The 12336-nt window shown below is 41.7% G+C and overlaps 1 protein-coding gene and 1 pseudogene across 8 annotated transcripts in view; one reads left to right on the forward strand and one right to left on the reverse strand.

The window, feature by feature from the left end:
* SIK3 (SIK family kinase 3) overlaps window positions 1–12336 on the reverse strand; it is a 243407-nt gene that overhangs the window by 142469 nt on the left and 88602 nt on the right. The gene's annotated exons all lie outside the window — the stretch shown is intronic.
* LOC103349271 (ubiquitin carboxyl-terminal hydrolase isozyme L3-like) lies at window positions 10734–11591 on the forward strand (annotated as a pseudogene).

Consider the following 12336-nt stretch of genomic DNA (forward strand, 5'->3'; position numbering starts at 1 on the left):
CCATTGGAGGGTGAACCAACGGCAAAAGGAAGACCTTTCTCTCTCTCTCTCTCTCTCTCTCTCTCTCTCTCTCTCCCTCTCTCTCTCACTGTCCACTCTGTCTGTCAAAAATAAAAATAAAAAAAGAATTGTTGCTTCCGAGAAAGTTCCTAGTATAACCGATGATGAGATACAGTCCCAATTCCAGCCCAACCATGGCAGCCCCAGCCCCAGCCCTGATGAATCTGGCTATTGTGTCAGTGTCCCTTGAAATGACACTGGTTTGGTGTCAGCTGCTGAGGCGCTCATCTGTCTGTCTCTGGTCTTTTGAACACCACACAGCAGGTAGTGGTCAGCTTAGCAGCAGTAGGTACTGTGAGTAGAGATGAACCTGGAGCAGGCATACATTTTCAGGGTACGAAGGGCAGTAGCAGGACAGCTGCTCTCAGTGCAGAGAAGAAAGCAAACTAAACAAAATATATTGTTGATCTAAAAAAGCAATTGAATAAAATGTTGCAATTTCCATGACCTTGCAATTTCACTTTACTAACACAAATCATCTGTCCATACCTTGCTTTAATGTTCTCTCAACAATCCAATACATTGTCCATGTTAAGGGTACAAAACAAGAAAATAATTAACATTTTCATCATCACATCATTGACAATTAGCCTACTTGCTAAGTCTGTAACACAAACTCTTCTGGCAATTCAATGGAAGTTGAGCAACCCAATCACCTTTTAGTAGTATTTGTTTAAGTACTTTGTAATTAAAATGTTAAGACATTTTTATTTCAGAAAATTTAGAAAATACTGATAAGAAAAAAAAATCACTAATCTTATCACTCACGGAATGCGCCCATAAGCATTTCAGTAAGCAATCTATCTTCATCACCTGGCTTAATTTGCTTCACCTCAACTTCAGCTCCATCACCAGCCCAACCTCTTCCAGGTACACCCGGATCACCTACTCAAAATCTGCCCCTAAACTCCTAGAATACGTCTATACTTTCCCCCTATATAAATACCTATCCACACAACCAACTGGATACATACATATTCCAAACACCAAACGGAATATTATTTTTATCACTTACAAACACAAACTCTTTAGCTTTCAACATCTTTAGTTTTCTACATTATGAATGTGTTCCACAATCTAAAATTAATCAAGGTTAAACTTTTAGGCTACTTCATTTCTTTTCTCCTATTTCAAATGATGCTGCAATAAATACTCTTGAGGCTATACTGTCTTAGCCTATCATTATTTCGGTAAGACAAACTCTTAAATTGCTAAGTCAAACAGCATATACTTCTCAGGCTGTTGACAGACTGCTGAGAAATAATTACTTTCCATTAAATTGTGTCTGCCTTGTCCCTCCAACTGAAAAGCAACACTACTTTTTTTAAATAAAGTTTTGGGGGCCGGCGCTGTGGCGCAGCAGGTTTACGCCCTGGCCAGAAGCGCCAGCATCCCATGTGGGCGCCGGTTCGAGTCCCGGCTGCTCCTCTTCCAATCCAGCTCTCTGCTATGGCCTGGGAAAGCAGTAGAAGATGGCCCAAATCCTTGGGCCCCTGCACCTGCGTGGGAGACCTGGAAGAGGTCCAGCCATTGCAGCCATCTGGGGAGTGAACCAGCAGATAGAAGACCTCTCTCTCTCTCTGCCTCTCCTCTCTTTGTGTAACTCTGACTTTCAAATAAATACATAAATAAATCTTTTTAAAAAAATAAAGTTTTGTCATTTTGGCAAATAAAAGAATCTAAATATTTTAAGTTAATTTTTATTCTTCTCTATTTGAAAGGCAGAGCAACATAGAAGAAAGCGAGAAAGATCTTTCATCAACTCCCTAAATGCCTGCAATAGTCAGTGTCAGGAAGGCCAAAACCAGGAGCCAAGAGCTCCAAATGGGTCTCTTACTGAGTGGCAGGGACTCAAATACTTGAGTCATCATCATCTGCTGCCTCCTAAGGTTTGCATTAACAAGAAGCTGGATCAGAAGTGGAGGCAGGACTTAATCCCAGTTTACTCCACTTTGGGATGCAGGTGCCCCATGGGGCAGCTTAACCCACTGAAACGCAATGCCTACCACAAGAATATAATTATAATTGGCAATTCTTTAATTCTAAATGACACATATAAGTATATAAGGAATATATCTACTATTAGATCTGTATATTAGATCATTGTGGGTTTTTTTCATTGTTTGTAAAAATTTCTATCTGGTCACATGTAGTTCAAAGCCATTTTATCCAACCTCTAAACTCCAGCAGGTCTATATATAAGGGGAAAGTGAAAGTATAGCATGAAATAACACTATTTGGTATTCCTACCTTGGAAACTACGTACCCAAACCTAATGCTGGGTAAGATAATATCTCCATTATTTATGCTCCAATATAAAAGGTATACACAGAAGAGCTGACACAATACCTTGAATAATAAAAAAAATCTATCTGCAATTAGCTATTGTTAAGAGTTTATAAGCCAGAGAAACCCATCTGGGGTTTGTATTTTAACTACTTTCTTAGATATCCCTTTTAAAACCTTAAGTGCATTTTAATGCATAGTTCTGTCATGGAGCCAAGAAATAATAAAATAGGGAGACTATCAACTCTCTTTAATGCTGTTAGATTACTAAAACATTAATGACAAAATATCATATTAAAGTGATATATCTTATAAAAGTAATATCAGATCCTCTTACATTACAACTGATTCATCCTTTTGTTACCTTGCCCAAGCCAACTTGAAAGACAGAGTAAGCTTTCAGGTTCAAGATTTCTCTAACTTGTCCAATTCATTCAGACATCAACAAGCCCAGCTCCAAAATGATTACTTGTTTTAATGAATGTGTTTCTTAAAGACTATTAAAATACTTATTGATGCCAGCATAGCTGGAGAGGCGGTAAGTAGCCCAATGAGATCATTAGTCATTGACACTAAATCATAGTAGCACTAAGAAATGACAACAGGTTGCTTAGCAGCAGTTGTTCAAATGCATTCATATTAAAAGAACTGACAGTGATTGCCACACAGAATCACAGATGAAGTCTATCTATAAAAACAGTGCTCATTAACCTCTCAGTAACAGAGGTCAACTTCTTGGCAAATACTCATCACAGACAGGAACTAGAAGGTGAGACTACAATTCTTTCTCCCACCTTCAAGTAGGGAGAAACAACAGGAAATCTTCTCTCCTCTGAACTTCATGCTACTCAACTATACGACTACCAAAGTCTCTTTTTCAAAGGTTTATTTTATTAATTCTAAAGGCAGAGTTACAGGGAGAGGGAGAGAAAAAGAGGTCTCCAAATGGCCACAACAGCCCGAGCTGGCCCAGGCTGAAGTCAGGAGCCAGGAGCTTCTTCCAGGTCTCCCAAGTGGGTGGGTGCAGGGGCCCAAGCACTTGGGCCATCTTTCACTGTTATCCAAGGTGCATTAGCAGGGAGCTGGATTGGAAGCAGAGCAGCTGGGAATCAAACTGTCCCCAATATGGGATGCCATCACTGCAGATGGCGGCTTAACCTGTACACCACAAAGCCAGCCCCCAGATTATCTTTCAATGTATAAAGGCTAATGTGGCATCTGGCTCTGTCTTCTCCATCCAAGTTACAATCATCATTCTAGGCAACTTCAAGTCTATAACTGTGACCTTACTACTAAGGACATTTGCCTCTAGTCCACTTTGCTATGTCAACCCCATTGCTGAATTAGTCATAATCTATAACTATTCCGAACTTGACACCCTAAGTTCCACTAACCAATTTGTTTTCTCTATGCCTTCCCTTCCCCATCACCTCCCTTTTTTCTTCCTCTGAATTATACCAATTTTTTCCCAGTTTCCAACAACGATAATATTTGTCCTACAACAGTCTGAGAAACGACATATGAATGTCTAAACGCTGTTAGTTCTCTTCCCACCTCACTGTTCCCCTTCAGGAAGATCAGCAGATAGCCCTTCATTCTCATTAGAATCTTCAATCACTGACCTCCTCCTTCCCATCTTCACAATTGCTCTTGACCTCCCCATAGCAAAGATTCTATAAAGAGTAATCTTTGTTAGTGCTACATCCTTACCTACTATTCCTCAATGCAATGGAAACTGCCCTCTGCTCCTACCATCCCACTGAAACTTTCTCCTGGAAGTTCACCAAGTGACCCACTAATGCCAAATTAGTAGACATTTCCCGGTCCTTATCAAAATGACTTGCCAGCAAAATTTGACAGAACTGACCAGGCTTTTACATAAACACTTCCTTCTGCTTCCAAAAAAAAAATCCCCAGCCTCTCTGATTCCTCCTTTATTATCTACTCTATTCTGCTTCCTCTCCCAATCCTCTACATAGCAGCCAGAAGATTTTTCTGAAGGCTTAATTTTGATCATGATACTCTCCAAATTAAAACAGTTCGTTTTCTCTTAACCAAACCCTTTACATGGTTTATAAGGTTATTCTGTTTAATTCTTTTGAACTCATTTCTTTCAAATCCACTTCTTGCTCTCCACTACCCAGCCATGTAATTCCCTAAATGAGCCATGGTTTTTCTTTCATCTCATCTACCCATTTTCAGATACTTATTTCCTCATACTTCCCGAACCCCACCCCTCTATACTGCACAGCTTTACATGGCTGATTTCTACTTAGGCCTTCCTAAAAAGGCTCTCCTACCCCCTAACACTACACTAAAGCCTGTATGTTGTCATAAATGTCCTGTTATAGTATTCAGCAATTCTAATTGCCTGTTACTTCTTCAACCTCCTACTAGACTGTACACTCCCGAAGGTAGTAAATATATCACGTTCACCTCAGCCACAGAAGGCATAATTCTGTGCTTGATACATAATATGAACTTAATAAACATTTCTCAACTGAATGAATGAAGTTCATCTTTTTATGCATATTTATGTACATAATTCAGGTCATTATTTCTCCTTTTTTTAAAGACTTCGGTTTTTTATTTATTTCAAAGGCAGAGTTACAGAGAGAAAGAGGGAGAGAGAGACAGACAGAGAATCTTCCATCTACTGGTTCACTCCCCAAATGGCCCCAACAGCTGGGCTGAACCAGGCTGAAGCCAGGAGCTTCTTCCAGGTCATCCAAGTGGGTGCAAGGGCCCAAGCACTTGGGCCACCTTCCACTGCTTTCCCAGGTGCATTAGCAGAGAGCTGGATCAGAAGGTGAGCAGCCAGAACTCAAACTGGTGCAGGATGCCTGTGCTGCAGGCAGCAGCTTAGCCTGCTACACCACAGCGCCAGCCCCTGTTTCTTTAATGATTCTAACAGACTCCTGATAATGAGTAAGTCTCCTGATAAATACAAGTTTCACTACCTTCCATGTATCCTCAATTTTGTCACATGAACCAATAATAGAAAAGCCGATTCTAAAACTATTAGAAGTTTTCCCTTTGGCAACAGGAAGAAATCCAAACTCCTTAGCATTAAATACAAAGTACCCTCATTGTCTGGTCTCTACTAACCTATTCTTTCCTATTCCCTGCCCCTTCCTCACACCACCATTGTGCTCTTGCCTTCAGAAACCATCTACAGTTCCCCGAACTTGCCATGCTTTTTCAAACTCATCTTTGTATCAACTCTAAGTCCTTTCCTGACTTTTATAAAGCCTGTCTTTTAAGCATTATAGTAACATCTAGAAAGCTTCTAGATTCCAACTGACTGTAAACTGCAAATATTGGGATAACGTATTATTCTTTCCTCTCTCACAAAAAAAAAAAAAAGTATCCATCTTAGATCATTTTCCCAATAAAAGCAGAATCTATTTTTCTGTTTAAATTACTTTCACTAGTGTCCATATGGGCTACAGCATCTCCTTCTATATAATATGCCTACATCTAGCCCATTACCAAGAAAAAAAATGCATATTCTGGAAGAAGAAAAAAAGAACATTTCACAATATTAGCTTCATAAGAAACATACTTTAACCTATAACAGTATCAAGCAGAAATCTCAATATAATGAAATGCTTGTCACTAGCAGTTCTTTCATGGAGAACACGTAGGAGGAAGGCTTGTCATCTGACAATATCTACCAGTTAGCATTATGCAAGTATCAGAATTAACAAGCAGAAAGTAAGTTACTGTCACCAAAAAGACTATCCTTAAGTGAACTCTACTGTGAAATGAGGTGGAAGTTGTGTTTCTCCTGCTCTAAAATTCAACGTGCGGGGCTGGCACTGTAGCGTAGCAGGTAAAGCTGCCACCTGCAGTGACATCCCATATGGGCACCAGTTCAAGTACTGACTGCTCTACTTCCTATCCAGCTCTCTGCTATGGCCTGGGAAAGCAGTAGAAGATGGCCCAAGTCCTTGGGCCCCTGCAGCCACGTGAGAGACCTGGAAGAGGCTCCTGGCTCCTGGTTTCGGGTCAGCCCAGCTCCGGCCGTTGCAGCCAATTAGGGAGTGAACCAGCGGATGGAAGACCTCTCTCTGTCTCTCTCTACCTTTCCTTCTCTCTCTGTGTAACTCTGACTTTCAAATAAATAAATGTTTTAAAAAAAATTCTACATGCTTACATTCCTTATAGGTAGCCAGTATTGGTTAAGTACAGATTTGCCAACAGGAAAAGCAGTCAGTGTTCTACCATAAGCATATATGACATGTTGAGTAAATGCAGCCTTTGTAATTGCTAGAGCAACAACCAATAACATCAACAACAAGGTCCGGCGCCTTGGCTTACTTGGTTAATCCTCCACCTGTGGTACTGGCATCCCATATGGGCGCCGGGTTCTAGTTCCGGTTGCTCCTCGTCCAGTCCAGCTCTCTGCTGTGGCCCGGCAGGGCAGCGGAGGATGGCCCAAGTGCTTGGAACCTGCACCCGCATGGGAGACCAGGAGAAAGCACCTGGCTCCTGGCTTTGGATCGGTGCAGCGCACCGGCCGTAGTGGCCATTTGGGGAGTGACCCAACGGAAGGAAGACCTTTCTCTCTGTCTCTCTCACTAACTCTGCCTGTCAAAATAGTAAAAATAAAAAATTTTAAAAAACAACAAAAAAAATTGAGGTAGGCAAGAGAGTGGTCTGCCTACCACAGTAACATTCTCTTTCTTATAATACTAATTTTTGCTACATTTAGTCTCTTATAATGAGAAATTCACATTAAGTTTATCAGATTCTAGGAGCCAGCGCTGTGGCACACTGGGTTAACGCCCTGGCCTTAAGCGCTGGCATCCCATATGGGCGCTGGTTCGAGACCCGGCTGCTCCACTTCTGATCCAGCTCTCTGCTATGGGCTGGGAAAGCAGTAGAAGGTAGCCCAAGTCTTTGGGTCCCTGCACCAGTGTGAGATCCGGAAGAAGCTCCTGGTTCCTGGCTTCGGATCAGCAGAGTCTGGCCGTTGTGGACATCTGGGGAGTGAACCAGCAGATGGAAGACCTTTTTCTCTGCCTCTCCTCTCTCTGTGTAACTCTGGCTTTCAAATAAAAATAAATAAATCTTTTAAAAAATTATTAGGTTATGACTATTTAGAAACAGACAAGATTTATATGGAATTAACCAAGCTACATGTACCCAACAATCATTTCTGTTCAAGGAATCTTTAGTGAACATAAAAACATAAAAGAAAGGCTCAACTCAGGGCAGATCTGGTTTGGAATTCAAGCTCTGCTACTAACTACTTTTGCATTTTGGGTAATGTGTTTAACATCTCTATGAACAATTTCTTCTAATATAAAATGAAGGTAAAAAAACCATGAGCTAAAAGCAGTTCACAGAGTTGTTCTCTGAATTAAATAATATATTCAATGAAATGCCAGGCACACAGTAAAAAGTTTTTTCAATTTTGCTGCTGTTAACTATTCTATTTGCTTTAGGTAGACTCAATTTCACAGAAGCTCCTAAATTCACATACAAGGGGCCGGTGTTGTTTCGCAATGGGTGAAAGCCCCAGCTTGCAATGCTGGCAATCCCATATGGACACTGGTCCAAGTACTGACTACTCCACTACCGATCCAGCTCTCTGCTATGGCCTGGGAAAGCAGCAGAAGATGGCCCAACTCCTTGAGTCCATGCACCTGCGTGGGAGACCAAGAAGAAACTCCTGGCTCCTGGCTTCGGATCAGCAAAGCTCTGGCTGTTGCAGTCATTTGGAGAGTGAACCAGCGGACTGGAAGACCTCTCTCTCTGTAACTCTGCATTTCAAATAAATAAAATAATTCTTTAAAAAAATTTCACATATAAAAAAAGAAACAATTCAAGTCAAGAATTTAAAGTCGAAGCACATTATTTATTAAATCAAAAGAAGTGAGGAGTACAGATTGGTCCTCATTTTAGATGTAGAGCACTGCTGAAAACCATACTTTAACAAATACTGCTGAAAAAGAGAAACCAGGAGTGTGCATTTAGCCTAGCAGCTAAAATGCCCACATCCCACTTCAGAGTACCTAGGTTCAGTTTCTGGGATCCAGCTCTTAACTCCAGCTTCCTGCTAATGTAGACCCTGGGAGGCAGTAGATGTTGGATCCGGTGCTTGCTTTGGTCCCTGCCACCCACATGGGAGACCTGGATTGAGTTACAGGCTCCTGGCTTTGGTCTATACCAGTCCTGGAAGCTGTGAGCATTTAGGGAGTGAAGCAGTGGGTAGAAGACCAACCTCTGTTTCTCTGCCTTTCAAAATAAAAATTAAATAAGTACTTTTTTTTTTTTAATGAAAATCCACTTCAGGGATAGGCATTTAGCCTAGCAGTTAAAATACTTGTTAAGACACCTGTGTTTTGGGGCCAGTGTTGTAGCACAGTGGGTTAAGTCATTGCCTACAACATCAGCATCCCAAATGAGCAGAGAGTCCTATCCTGGGCCCCTGACACCCATTTGGGAAAACTGAATGGAGTTTCAGGCTCCTGGTTTTGACAAGGGCCAGCCCCAGCCATTGCAGCCATTCATTTGTGGAGTGAACCAACGGATGAAAGAATAAAATACCTCTCTCTCTCTCTCTCTTTCTCTCCCCCTGCCTCTTGTTCCTCCACTCCCCTCCCCAATCTCTTCTCTGTAACACTGCCCTTTAAATAAAATAAATTCTTTCTTTCTTTATTTTTTTTTTTTTTTTTTTTTGACAGGCAGAGTGGACAGTGAGAGAGAGAGACAGAGAGAAAGGTCTTCCTTTGCCGTTGGTTCACCCTCCAATGGCTGCTGCAGCCGGCTGATCCGATGGCAGGAGCCAGGTACTTCTCCTGGTCTCCCATGGGGTGCAGGGCCCAAGCACTTGGGCCATCCTCCACTGCACTCTCAGGCCACAGCAGAGGGCTGGCCTGGAAGAGGGGCAACCGGGACAGAATCCAGCACCCTGACCGGGACTAGAACCCGGTGTGCTGGCGCTGCAAGGCAGAGGATTAGCCTAGTGAGCCGCGGCGCCGGCCAAAATAAATTCTTAAAACACACACCTGGCCGGCGCCGCGGCTCACTAGGCTAATCCTCTGCCTTGCAGCGCCGGCACACCGGGTTCTAGTTCAGTCGGGGTGCCCCTCTTCCAGGGAAGCTCTCTGCTGTGGCCAGGGAGTGCAGTGGAGGATGGCCTAAGTGCTTGGGCCCTGCACCCCATGGGAGACCAGGATAAGTACCTGGCTCCTGCCATCGGATCAGCATGGTGCACCAGCCACAGCGCGCCGGCCGCGACGGCCATTGGAGGGTGAACCAACGGCAAAGGAAGACCTTTCTCTCTGTCTCTCTCACTGTCCACTTTGCCTGTCAAAAATTTAAACACACACACACACACACACACACACACATACACCTGTTCTATACTGGAGTACTTAGGTTCCATACTCAGCTCTAGCTTTTGAATCCCAATAATGCATGTCCTAAGAGGCAGCGGTGATGGCTTAAGTGATTAGGTTCCTGACACCTTCATGGTTGAGTTCCCGGCTCCCAGTTTCAACCCAGGTTAGCCCTGGTTATTGTGAGCCTTTGGGCCTTGGTTATTGTGAACAAGTGGATGGGAGTGCTCTGCTCTCTTGGTCTGTCTGTACCTCTCTCTTATTCTCTCTCTCTCTCCCTCTCTCATAAATAAAAATAAGAAATCTAAATACACTTCAAAAACTATACCTAGTTTTGTTTTGTTTTGTTTTTTTAAGGTACTTATTCACTTGAAAGGCAGAGTTGAGGGTGAGGGGCAGCAGAATCTTCCATCTGTTGGTTTACTCCCCAGATGACTGCAATGGCTGAGGCTGAGGCTGAGGCTGAGCCAGGCCAAAGCCAGGAGCCAGGAACACCACCCAGCCTCCCACACGGGTGCAGGAGCCCAAGGACTTGGGAAATCTTCAGCTGCTCTTCCAGGCACATTAGCAAAGAGCTGGATTGCAAGTGGAGCAGCTGAGATATGAACTGGCACCCACATGGGATGCTGGTGTCACCAGTGAGGCTTAACACTGGCACCCTATAGCTAGTTATTAATCCTCACCATAGAGGCTTTTCTGCTCAACTCAGGGAGATGCCAGTTCCACTCAGCAAATTCTTTAAAAGTGGAAATCTGCACAATGGCAGCTATGCCACAGCCCAGCTGTAAGGCACGCCATCCTCCACACACTAACCATCATTAGCCAATAGTGGAAGCCCCGGGAACTGTAGTCTGGCCAAGCTACATAATAAAGTATGTTTTGAATTAAAGATATCCTTTTTAAAAAATATATAACTATCCAAATAAATAGCTCAGGTTTCTGAGGAAAAAAAGATAAGATGAAAGTGACTACCATTGTTGTCACATGAAAATTTACTGTTAATTAGGCTGGTTTTAAAAAAATCCTATGAGAGCTGGAGAGAGGCCGGGCAGAGCAATCATGGAGGGTCAGCGCTGACTGCCGCTGGAGGCTAATCCAGAGGTCACCAACCAGTTTCTCAAGAAATTAGGTCTGCATCCTAACTGGCAGTTTGTTGATGTATATGGAATGGATCCTGAACTTCTTAGCATGGTACCAAGACCAGTTTGTGCAGTGTTACTTCTCTTCCCTATTACAGAAAAGTATGAAATATTCAGAACAGAAGAAGAGGAAAAAATAAAATCTCAGGGACAGGATGTGACATCATCAGTATATTTCATGAAGCAAACAATCAGCAATGCCTGTGGAACAATCGGATTGATCCATGTGCTATTGCGAACAATAAAGACAAGATGCACTTTGAATCTGGATCAACCTTGAAAAAAATTCCTGGAAGAGTCTGTGTCAATGAGCCCTGAAGAATGAGCCAAGTACTTGGAGAACTATGACGCCATTCAAGTGACTCATGAGACCAGTGCCCACGAAGGTCAGACTGAGGCACCAAATATAGATGAAAAAGTAGATCTTCATTTTATTGCATTAGTTCATGTAGATGGGCATCTCTATGAATTAGATGGGCGGAAACCATTTCCAATTAACCATGGAAAAACTAGTGATGAAAGTTTATTAGAGGATGCCATAGAAGTTTGCAAGAAGTTTACGGAACGTGACCCTGATGAATTAAGATTTAATGTGATCACTCTTTCTGCAGCATAGTTTGTCAATAATGGAAACACCAAATACTGTATTACTTATAACAAAAATTTAATTTCTGCTGCCATACACTAAGTGAAAAATTTTGATATTTTCATTAACCTGATTAAACTTTATGTGGATTAAACTTTGAAAAAAAAATCCTATGTTCCAGTCTTATTTTTCAATGACCTTGAAATACCATGAAGTTACTATTTCCTCAAAGAAACACAGTGCATATTAGGTGAAGTATCATTTCACAGAAATACAAGAACTATGCTTGTATGTGAAAATATACAAGGAAAATGAAGTGAGATCTTCTCAAGAAAACAGAAAAGATGAGAAATACAGGAAAGAAGGAAACCTCCAGAAACAGCAACTTGAAATAAATCTGAGATAAATATGACACAATCTTTCAACTGTACCTCTTTCCTACCTAAAAACATTATGATGTAGGGATTGAGCCACAAAGTTAAATAATTTTGACAGATCTGCTCCTATTCTTAAGATAAGTCACACCTAGACCACTCCTGACAGATATGACTCTACACTATTTCAAAGAATACCTCCAACAACCTATCTACATACTTAAGATTATATGTAAACTGAATAAGCTATGCTTGCTTTCTCTAATGTATTCTGACAGTATCTCTTAGGAATTTGTGCTTATAAGGAATTTAACATATATATGTAAAATCACATAGAATGCTTTTTCCAAGGTGGTTCACAAATTTCTAGTTTTCAATTTTCTTATAAATTTTCTAACATAGTTATCCTCAATAATGCCAGATATTTTTTTTTTTTTCAAAAAAAGGATTTACTTATTTATTTGAAGGCAAAGTTAGAGAGAGAGAAAGAGAGAGAGAGAGAGACAGCGAGAAAGGTCTTCCATCTTCTGGTTCACTCC

This window comes from Oryctolagus cuniculus, chromosome 1, assembly GCF_051225735.1.
Source record: "Oryctolagus cuniculus isolate XC-2025 breed Fujian yellow rabbit chromosome 1, ASM5122573v1, whole genome shotgun sequence".
In the NCBI taxonomy this organism is placed as follows: Eukaryota; Metazoa; Chordata; class Mammalia; order Lagomorpha; family Leporidae; genus Oryctolagus; species Oryctolagus cuniculus.